The sequence below is a fragment of the Stegodyphus dumicola genome, chromosome 11 (genome assembly GCF_044657685.1).
Source record: "Stegodyphus dumicola isolate Sdum_Otavi_A_Nest chromosome 11, ASM4465768v1".
In the NCBI taxonomy this organism is placed as follows: domain Eukaryota; kingdom Metazoa; phylum Arthropoda; class Arachnida; order Araneae; family Eresidae; genus Stegodyphus; species Stegodyphus dumicola.
Window position 1 is genome coordinate 32,385,410 of NC_140778.1, and position 11,785 is coordinate 32,397,194.

Consider the following 11,785-nt stretch of genomic DNA (forward strand, 5'->3'; position numbering starts at 1 on the left):
TTTATTTTGTGTAGAGTGTAGGAATAATTCACAAAAATATTTTTAAACCTTGCACATCAGATCAAGACCATAAAACCTTGGACGATTAATTAGCCATGACGCTCGTTACAATGACTTATCTCGTTAAAAAATTAATTATTTAATTAGTGAAAAAATACTTGAGAGGTTTTGATCGTGGTTCAAGAGGGTTTGTTAAGTTATTATACGCTCTCGCTGAGCTTGTGGTCTACCAGTGTAATGTTATACTCGCTGCTACTAATCCACTTTTTTGGTGCTTTTAACAATATTATTAAGCGTTGTTCAGTAGTGTTTAAGAGTTGCCGACAGGAGGCGCTGCTAGCGCGTTATACTCTCGACCTACGTAATTTGAATTGAGTATTCTTTTCTTTTGTGTACTTGCTGTAACAGATCTTACAGCTTTGTGATTGAGAATTTAAAATGTTTTGGAGCCAGATCGTTCCTCTACAGCAACAAAATGATTAATAAATATATAATAAAGTAAATATCTTTGTGCTGATAATCTTTGTTATTAAATACAAAGTCAACCAGCTCCTGAGTACAGTTCAGGTGGTCCGTCGAGAATCGAAGGTGAGCTCTCCCATTTTAATCTCTATTAAATTTGAAGAGTATAACTGTAATAAATATGGAAGCTCTAAAAACTAGAAAAAGAGTGTTAAAAAGTTCATTGACGCGGCATAAAGATAAAGTTGTTTCGTCATTAGATGTTTCAGATTCAGATGCGTTGCAGCTATTTGAAACCAAAACTAATGAAATTTCTAACGAACTTAAATCTGTATTTTAGTCAATTTTCGAAACATGTAAACCCGAAGAATTGGATAACTTTATTAAGGATAAAAAAGATACAGATGATATTGTTGATGAGTTGCTATTGATGATTAAACGTAAATTAGCAGTAGTAAAAAATAAGATGAATTCTGAACATTCTGTTTCTCCTGTGCCGAGTAATAATAATTCAAATGTGTTTTCGGATGTTAAGTTACCGACGCTATCGATACCGACATTCAATGGTAAAATAGAGAATTGGATAATGTTTAAAGATATGTTTAAAGCTAGCGTAATAGAAAACAAATCTATTTCGAGTAATGCAATGAGATTGCAATATTTAAAAGCTAGTTGTAAAAACGAAGCTCTGAGAGTAATACAGTCTATTTCTATTTCGGATACAAATTTCGATATAGCTTGGAAACTTTTAGAAGATAGGTATTCGAATAAACGTGAGCTTTTAAATGCTATAATAAAAAAGCTTTTGAATCAGCCGAGTATTAGCGAGACATCTAGTTCTATTCTAAATTTAATTGATGTAACGAACGAATGTATTCGTACTTTAAATATTTTAAACTACAAATTAGAAAACTTATCGAAAATAATGATTGTATATTTGATAGTGGATAAGTTTGATAAATCGATACGATACTGGTGGGAAAAGGAATTAAAAACCTCGGAAGAATTTGGTACGATTGAACAATTACTTTCGTTTTTACAAAGCCAAGCAAGAACGCTTCAAAATAGTAAAATAAAGGAGGTAAAAAAGAGTAATAATTCTCCACATAAAAAACTTACGAGTATGATATCCACTTGTAATACGAAAAACATAAATTTGAAATGCATAAAGTGCTGCGGTGAAGAATTCCATTCATTATATAAGTGTCCGGAATTTATAAATCTTTCTGTCAATGACAGGTGTGAATTCGTGAAAAGAAATAAGCTTTGCTTTAATTGTTTGAAAAACCATTCCGTTCGAACGTGTTCGTCTAATTAGCGATGTCAAAAATGTTCACGAAAGCATTCAACGCTATTACATTTCGAAAATGAAAAACAAAATAAATTCGAAAGTGCTCATATTTCAAAGCCGGAAGTAGGGGGGGGGGAGAAGACGACAGTCAGTCTCAATCCGAATGCTGAAAAATTTGTTTATGACTCTTCTTCTACCAATAAAGAAAGTATTTTCTCCGGCACAGCTGTAAACGGAATGCGTCAGACCAAAAATGTTTTACTTTCTACTGCGAATATTTTAATAAGAGATTGCTACGGTGAATTAAAATCAGTTCGCGCTTTGTGTGATGTAGGTTCGATGACGTCATTCTTAACGATTGAATGTGCTAATTCGTTAGGGGATTAAAAGAGAAAAAATATCTGTTGCGGTTTCTGGATTAAATAACACGAGAATAAATATTAATTCTAAAGTATGTGCTTCTATTTCAAACGGTATTGACTTTGAAATGAGTTTAGAATTTTTGTGCGTGCCTAAAATCTCGGACTCCATACCAATAAATAATATAGAAGTTCCGACTGAACATTTTCGTCAAAACATTAAGTTTGCTGATCCAAACTTTTATAAAAGAGGAAAAATTGATGCATTATTAGGTGCAGAGGTGTTTTATCAGATCTTAAAATTCGGTCAAGTTGAAGTGCCCAATTCAGAACTAAGATTTCAAAATTCTGTTTTTGGCTTTATAGCCACTGGCAGCATTTTAGGTTCAGAGACTGAAAATACGCGATCAGTTCACTGTGGATTAATTAATAATTATAGTGATATAGAAAATGAAATTAAAAAATTTTGGCAACTTGTGTCTATAGGAATTAAAGATGATCCCAGTGAAAATGAGGCGAAGCGGAAGGGAAATATCAAGGCCCATTCTCGATGACGTACTTTACAATTGCGCTCAGCATTAAAGGCTGGCCTTTAACTTGAGAGACGGGCTCTTTGGTGATCCCAAATGGATTAAAAAGTATGCATTCTGAATGGCTAGATAAAGCAACCCCAATTAAATGCATATAATTATTTACATATCAACACGTTTGACAAACTTAGCTGTAAAAATGGGAAGAAATCTGGAACCTTTCTTTTTCATTTTTTACACGAAAATGAAAATAAATTTCAAGATTTACGGAAAAGTTATAAGGTATTTCTCTCGCCTTCTTAGCATACCTTCGTAGTGTAGCGGTCAGCACGCTCGGCGCTCATTCGAGAGATAGATGGTTCGAGTCCTGGCGAGGGCATTGCTAATTTTTCATCTCTCCTGCTTTAAAAATATACCTAACGATCATACAGTGACGACCGAACTAAAAAAGGTGGAGGATGATAATTCTCCACCACCAGGATTTGGTCTCCTCATCCCCACTCACCCTTTAAAAGGGGGTATATAAGGTATTTCTTCCACCTTCTTAGCATGCCTTCGAGGTGTAGTGATCAGCATTCTCGGCGTGCATTCGAGAGGTCCGTGGTTCGAGTCTCGGCGGCATATTCCACAAGTACATATATATGTAGTCACCGAGAGAGTGGTTTCTAGGATGGACCAATGGGTATGCAGTACTATTTCTGTCATGTTACATGAGTTTTCGTGTGCTTTAAGATTTAAGCAAGATGGCTGAAAATATTTTGCCACACAATCTTCTGCACAAAATAATTAAATCATCGGCGATTTCTTCTGAAATTTTTCATTGCGAAGTTAGATCAAATGTTAGGAAATGTGAAGATTTCATTACCTGGTTGAAAGAATTTGAAATAAATATAAATGCATGTTGGACACTCCGCAAAAATATCCATGTGAAATGTTACTTAATAAGTGGTAAATAACATGAAGAAAGAAATACGTAATAAACATCTGAACCAAAATGCTATCTTTACATAAAACTATGCATATGAGAAAAATATTTACACCAATTTTATATATGTAAAAAGAAGTCAGCACTTTTTATTGCAGTTTATATGAAAAAGATGTTTTATAATAATTGCCAATGCAGAATCATTAAAGTGAACTCTACTAATTTGCATTCGTATACATTTAGTGTGTTTAATTTCCCATTTAATAACTGTTCACTCTTAAAATGTACTGGCTGCACAAGAAATACTCATGAAACAGAATGAATTTATCTTATTTATGAAGAATATATTCAATTAATTTACATATAATTTTTAATGTTAACAATGGATATAATCAGGTTTTACACAATATGTATTCTGAACCTTACACTTCAAAAATCAAAAGAATGCAAGCACTGAAATAAGAAAACATTAGATTCATTGTAACACTCCCAGCTCAATAAAAAATTTAAAAAAAAACTATAAAGTTGAATTCTCTTGATCCACAAGATTGAGATCTCTTGATCCACATCTCTTGATGATAAATGCATAATATCCGAGGCTAACTGAAGCTTGAGTTATTTTCTGAATGTAAAGAGCGATAATATGCCGCGAACATCAATCCAAATATTAATGCGTGATAAAAATCTCATAAGTGAACTGTCAGCGATTAATTAAACTCATGAAACGAAAGCACTTTCGAGATTTTCTGCTATTACACCACACATTTATAACTGCGACACAAATGTAAAATAAAACGTAAACAACATACGCTCACATGCAAGAAGATTAACGTCACAAGAACAACAGAAGCTCATTGGTCCATTTTAGAAAAACGCTACCTCAGTGGTTACGCTGATGTGCACTTGTGAAATATACAGGGCATTGCTCATTTTGTCACAACTGCTGCTTTAAAAATGCCTAATGTCTCTACAAACAAATAAAAATTTTTTTATCTTTCTATTCTTCTTACAATCGATATTGGTATTTTCAACAAATCTGCAAATATAATGGACAGATTTGCTATCTGATATTCAATTTAAGGAAAATTTGATATCATGTCTTTGTTGGATTTTATAAATTATGCCTAGGAAGATATAAATATACCTCAAAGCATAGTCACGCGTTATTCTTTGTCATGACTATTCGGCAGTATGTATGTGTGTGAGGAAATATTTTCAATAGGGAAGCAAACTAAGAGTAAAGTTAGAACCAGAACAACGGATAAACGTCTTCAGAAGTCCCTGAGAATTTCAACCAATTCGTTCGAACCAGACATTAAAGTATTAGTTTCCCAAATTTAATGTCGAATAGTATCTCAACTTTATAATTTGTTGTAATTACAATCAACATTTACAATGAAATTTTATGCATAAAATGTCAAGTAAAATTTAAAATTAATTCTCCCTATATTCAAAAATCGCAAGTTCATAATGTTATATAATCACGTAAGTATGTTTTTAAGTTATTTCTTGTCATCAGTCGTCATTAGTATTAGGCAGTGACGGCTCGCCGAATTAATTAAGTAAATGAGAGATTCATTTATATTTTATACATCTGGGATGCGCTTTCTTATATAAAGTACGCATTAAGCAAATTAGAAATATCGCAGTCAAATGCGTACATTTCTCTCTTAGAAGGGGAGTTCAAAAATTTCTTTCAGAAGACCAGAGAATTGTCAATGAAATATACGCAAGTAATCTGATTTGCTTATTTCGAAGCTCATAAGTTAGCACTTATGTTCAAATTTATATCCCGAAATAAAATATCTTGTTTCAGTGCGGTCCTCGGTGGATAAATGCTTACACTTGTTGCTTAAATCATCAAACAGATAAGCGTCTGTTTGCTGTAACTGCTGAATGCCTGTATTCAGGGGAATGTCCGAGTATGGTTTCGGTCCGTTTGATTATTTGCTAGGGTAAATATGCAGTTTCGTGTATTATTAGAGTAGGTGAAAAATTAAATATTTTGTCTTTTTTTGCTTATAGAAGCGAACCCAACAGCAGCAGAGGTTTAAAACTGCTGAACACTGGTAGTTATATCCAGGTCGAATCGCAGAAAGATATAGGACCGATTTTTATGAAGATACAATGTACGAACTTTGCTAACAAATCTATATAAATAGCTTTCACGTTAGACTTATACGTTTTAAGATTTAAATGTTTAACAGAAAGCCTAAACTGTTATTGAAATATTTTAATTGACAACACCTTTCTGCGGAGCTTCAGAACAGCTGTCTTGAGTTAAATCTCAACGAATGCATGCTTAGATAGATATTACAGAGGTTTTTTTAAAATTGTTTTTATTTTAAGTCAAATATTGAATCCTGAACGCACACGCAATAAATCAAATTTTCTAATTAAGTTCCTAAAAGGCTTTGCACTGAACAGAACCACGAAAAAATAAAACAGCAAAAACTCAATCTAAGCAAAAGCCACCGCTCTGACTAAACTATGCAAAGTAGTTTCATTTAACATTCCATCACTTTCGGTAGACCATTTCCTGTGTAACTTTCTGAAAATTTAAAACTTATATAGAGCAAGAGTATAGGAAAAAACTAATGAGTAACAAATTGGTTATAAGATTTTTTTCATGATAAATATAATTTCAAACCATAAATATAATTTTAAAAATCCTTGGCATTACCGAATGTAACTTGTTCCCATGTTAGATGCATTTTATGAAGAAATACTATTTTTATTTTAAATTTGAAGACCAAATTTCCAAACTATTTGGCAGTTCGACCTGTATATGCTGCATTCATTTGCTTAAACGTTAGTATCTGATGTCCCTTTACTAACTCTGATAACTCTTCAAGAAAATCTCTATTTTCTTGAAAAGTTATCAGACTGAGGAAATAATGCCAGGGTGTACACAAAGCAGGTTTCGTAAAAATCCAAATAAGTGTTGAATAAGCCATTCTTGTTATTTATAATCGAAAATAAAACACAAATATCAAACGACGACTTGTTACATAAAATAGTTGTTGTTACTAATCTCGCTTGTCAGAATCAGATCAAGCCCACGAAAGCCATCGTGGCAAGAATTCAAGATAGCACCTGTCTTTGGCTAGAATCATTGACACCTTAAAAGGCGACTCTACGACTTTGCTCAGTTCGGTGCCTAATTTTGAGCGGGACTACCCCTGGGAGACCTGTCGGACGGTCTCCTTCCACTCTTCCACTATATGCAACCTATAGAGAGGACTTTCCGCTCGCGCGGATATTCGCAATGCTCTCGTGCCGCAGGTACAATATTCATTTACAAACATTCATATTTTCTCCAGGATTCGAACCCGGGTCCTTCGGTGTGGCAGTCAGCGTCGCTAACAACTATTCCGGGTGGAATGTATAAAACACTGGATGATGGTCTGGAACCCTGAGTGATGGTCACAGAGAGTACTCTTACTGCGAAATTATCGCATGTCCGTGTAATTCAATATCAATAATACTGATCGGTACAGAAATTCTGTAATTTAGGAAATATCTTTTACTTACATGAAACAGTTAATCACGAAAGTTTGAATAAGATTCATTAAATAGTTATGCTACGTTTCCTGTGAAATCTTCAAGTTAAACTGACACTTTTGGGTTCAGCTGTCTATTAATGAACAAATTTTAAATTTTATTCTTAAAAAAATCTAGCACTTTCTCGAAATTTAAAAAGATCTTACATCTTACGCATATTACATGGTTTATATTTATTTAATTTAAAATTAAAGATTGAAAAATAATTGTATCCTAGACAAAATTTTACAAGAATTTAAAAATAAAAGATAGGGAAATATTAAATTTTAGAACAAAGTAAAATATAAACTGAAATTTTAAAATATAGTTAATATATGGTATTATATATTATTACTATATTGGTATGGTTTATTTGATTACGGCAAAGCGTTCGAAGGGTATCACCATTCTGCATTAGGAGAGTATTGCATCCTGGAGGACTTGCTCGTAAGCTTGCTCGTATATATGTCATACATAGGGAAAAACCACGAGAAAAACGATGCAGCAAGGACTTTCGCCAGGATTTAAACGATCCGTCGTACTACCAGCATTTACCGACTATAAACACTTGTGCGCTGGTGGGCCTAGGAACAATTGTCACCTCTTCAATATTGCTTAGTTAGTTTATGTAGTCTAATGTCCAAATTAGCTTTTTCCTTAATCATGTCCACTTTTATCTTCTTTTCTTACTTTTTTTTACTTCTGGCATTTCATTTCTTTCCATATAAGACCTTTACATGTTTTTTAACGTTTCTCTTTTTTAATTTTTTTAAGTGTTAGTATTTGAGCAAAAGGTTGGTGTTGGTGTATTTAATTATGGCAAAGCACACGAGGGCTAACTGCCTAAGGGGAGGGATGCCTTCGTGGAGGACTTTCTAAGGGAAACTAGCTCGTAACCACGTTACACATGGGGAAAACCACGAAAACGCCCATGCAGCCAGCCCGTTCGCGGGATTCGAACCTCGGACCGAATTACCAGTGTTCAGCGACTTTACCGCTCGGCCGCTGGTGGGCCTTGAACAAAAGGAATCTGATTATCTTTCAATCGTTGTGCATAAAGTCAGCACCATTGACAAATTATGCGTCTTATTGTTTCTTTTCCTAATTTTAATATTACCTGGGCCAGGCTTTCTAAACGAACTCTCATTGGTTTCCGAACTATCTATAATACTGTTTCAAAGTTACACATTATGTCCCTTGTTCAACAGTTCCTACAATATTAAATCAAACATTAGAAATATACGAATATTAGTGATGTTTAAATTTCTAGAAAAGAAACTTGGATTTGGATTGCGTGTGGGGAATTGAATTACGCAAAGGAAAATACCACGAGTTCTGGAAGCCCATTTACCAAAAATCTTTAAAATCCTCAAAGCGAATTTTAAAAATGCAATTTCTTTTAGATATTGTAAAAATTTCAATATTTCCAATTTCAAATACAAAAGATTTGAAACTGGAATAATAGACTTGAACGTTATAAATTCAGAATTCAGTTTTTGTTCAAAAATTCCTAGTGATTCCAGCTCCCAACGTTCCACTTCATTCAGCGAATAAGGATAAAAAAATTCTGAATTATGAAACTTCGTTTTATTCGCATAATGCATTAGTAGTTTAATGTACAAGTTCATTGCAAAATATTATTAAATTCCTTTTAATTTCTGTAACAAATGAAAAGCACTTTGAAGAAATATAAAAACATTAACTAAAGGTCTTGTGACTCGTCCCGTGTAACAATCGGCGAATACCAGTAACCACTGCTGGACTAGCCAGCATTTGCTAAACCTTTCTGCAAGAGAACATTATTTCCGGTAAGTCTCTTTAACAAAATCAAATAATCTGATACAATCACTGTTACATGCAAAGAACCTATAAGGTATTTCTCCCACTTCCCTAGCGTGCCTTCGTCGTGTAACGGTAGCACGCTGGGCCGGTATTCCAGAGGACCGTGGTTCGATTCCCGGCGAAGGCGGTTGCTAATTTTTCCACTCTCTGGCATCCAAAAATTCCTAATGACTCTACAAGTGGCGCCCGAACTAAAAGGGTTGTGAATGATGATTCTCCGCACCCAAAATTTGGTGACTGGGTCCCCTAAAACCCTAGTCGCCCTATAAAAGGAAAGTATATATAGGATTTTTACCACTTCCCTAGCGTGCCTTCGTGGTGTAACGGTAGCACGCTGGGCCGTTATTCCAGAGGTCCGTGGTTCGATCCCCGGCGAAGGCGGTTGCTAATTTTTCATCTCTCTGGCTTCCAAAAATTCCTAATGACTCTACAAACCAAGACCTTTAATTACAAGTTATAAACTTACAATTTTACCAACACATAACAAGCTCAAAGAGTGAAAACACGATGTACGAAAGTAAATTATGTTTTTGATTGAAAACGCTGCGAAAAAAAATTAATTTAAAATAATTTCAATCTGATTAACTTTACGTTGAAAATGAGATCTCTGAGTAGGATCTTAATGCCACAGGAAAACGAAATGGCTCTGCCTTCGCCCTTAAGAATCCGGAGGAAAGAAATCCTCCGGAAAGAATCCTCCGGAAAGAATTCTTCAGCAAAATATTACATACTTTCACTCATGCAAAATGCAGACAAGATGATTGCGCAGTGAGGAAAAATTGATTTCCCGCAGACTTTTCACAGTTTCTTTCAGAAATAATACATTGTTATATATGGCTTTATTTGAAAGATCAATCCAAACATATAAAAGGGCTCTATCACATATGAATAATGATAAATAATTTCAAAAAAAGAACAAACTGGAGAAATAATATATTCTAATGAATTCTTTTTGGTATTCGTGCGGCTGACATAATCTCACATTGACATTTCACTTTATGGCATATTTAATCATTGATAAAAAAATAAAAAGATTCATTTCAGTTTATATGGACACTATGTTGCACCTTCTTTATTGCATCTTCCAGGTAATTTCCTATTTGAAGATGACATTCAAGGCAAAATCTTGTAGACACCATTCTTTTGGACCAATACGATATAAAAGGCCCAAGGACTTGCTGAACGTGCGATAACTTGGTTTTCTTTGCCTGCCTTTAACAGGTTTCTCTCCGCTTCCTATTTAGCAATAAGTAGATGTCTTGGATGTTTATTGATTGTATTGGAGACGATTCCTGTATGCTGTATGAGATAATCTATATATTGAGTCAAACTGGTTCGACTGAACGACACTCTCTAAAGCACTCTTCTCAGTGCTCAATTATGCATTCTGGAATAACTTTGATATTAGGCTCTCCGAATACACAGAATTTGAAGGACTATTGGTTCTTTTAAAGCAGGTGAATTAAGTACATGCTAAAATTACTTCACCTTTTTTAATGAGTTTCTTCTTATCCCATACGTTAGAAACATCACACCGGGATTACGTTCTTCGAAAAGTAGACTAGTGCTGAGCCTACTATTACTTCTTTTGGGCTGTTACAGTATTTAGGAAATTTCTATTTTCAGCTACGAACGCAGGTAATAAAAATTATGTTTCTGCCGGTTATGTGATAGTCTTCAGCTATTATTTGGTGGGCCGATTAATTTTCTTCAACCTTTATTTCGAACAGAATTATGGCCTCAATGAAAGAATGCATTTCGTTATTTTTAAAGTAAAAGAACAAATTTTACTTCCATTGAGTGTCTAATCCGATTTTACAAGGGTCTGTAATAGTTGCTACTTTTGCCGCATAATTGGATGCATCTCTTCTAGACATAATATTGAGGTATAACTTTCCATCAATATCAAGAATATCAAGTAAATTTTACTTGATATTCTTGATATTGATGACCGGGAACACGTTTCTTTTTAATCAAACTGTTTTGCTTATTTCAGGCAGAGCGGTGGCTTTGGAATAAAGAATGTTTATCTTCTGTTTAGTGCTTTGTTTCCTGGTTAAATTGTTTTTTAAGTTTGCTGTTAACAGCAAAAACATTCAGGAAGAGTATTCAGAATTCAGATTTTGAACGTGTGTGACGATGATTCAGAGATGATTGATTATTTTTTGATTAGATGTTTTTGACTAGAAAGTAAAATGTTCTGCAACAAGTGCCAATAATTAAATATTAAAGCAATGGATATTTTTAGGTTCGACTGAACGACACTCTCTAAAGCACTCTTCTCAGTGCTCAATTATGCATTCTGGAATAACTTTGATATTAGGCTCTCCGAATACACAGAATTTGAAGGACTATTGGTTCTTTTAAAGCAGGTGAATTAAGTACATGCTAAAATTACTTCACCTTTTTTAATGAGTTTCTTCTTATCCCATACGTTAGAAACATCACACCGGGATTACGTTCTTCGAAAAGTAGACTAGTGCTGAGCCTACTATTATATAATATTTGGTATACACGTAAATAAAATGCTCGCACAAATGAATAATATAATATTCATAGTTACCGTTTTGATGTTTCTTACACAGAAATTTTGGCAGTGACCTAATAATAATTTAGAGTTGCTCTCTAAGTGTAACATATGTTGATACTCTTATAAACTTTACTCTGCACAAATGTTTCTACAAATTGTTACATTTAAGCATTTCCCCGGCTTACTCATATTCCCTTTCACTCGGCTGGAGAACTCACTAAGGGATTTAGTGAGTTCTTCAGCACTACAACGCCCACAGTTGGATAATCTGAACTTACTGGCAAGTAATACCTAAACAGCAGA

General features: G+C 34.1%; 1 non-coding gene across 1 annotated transcript; it reads left to right on the plus strand.

Annotated features, from left to right (window-relative positions):
• Nucleotides 1-9,261: 9,261 nt before the first annotated feature.
• TRNAN-GUU (transfer RNA asparagine (anticodon GUU)) lies at nt 9,262-9,333 on the plus strand. The gene has a single exon. It is a non-coding gene; the product is annotated as a tRNA-Asn (tRNA).
• The last annotated feature ends 2,452 nt before the right edge of the window (nt 9,334-11,785 follow it).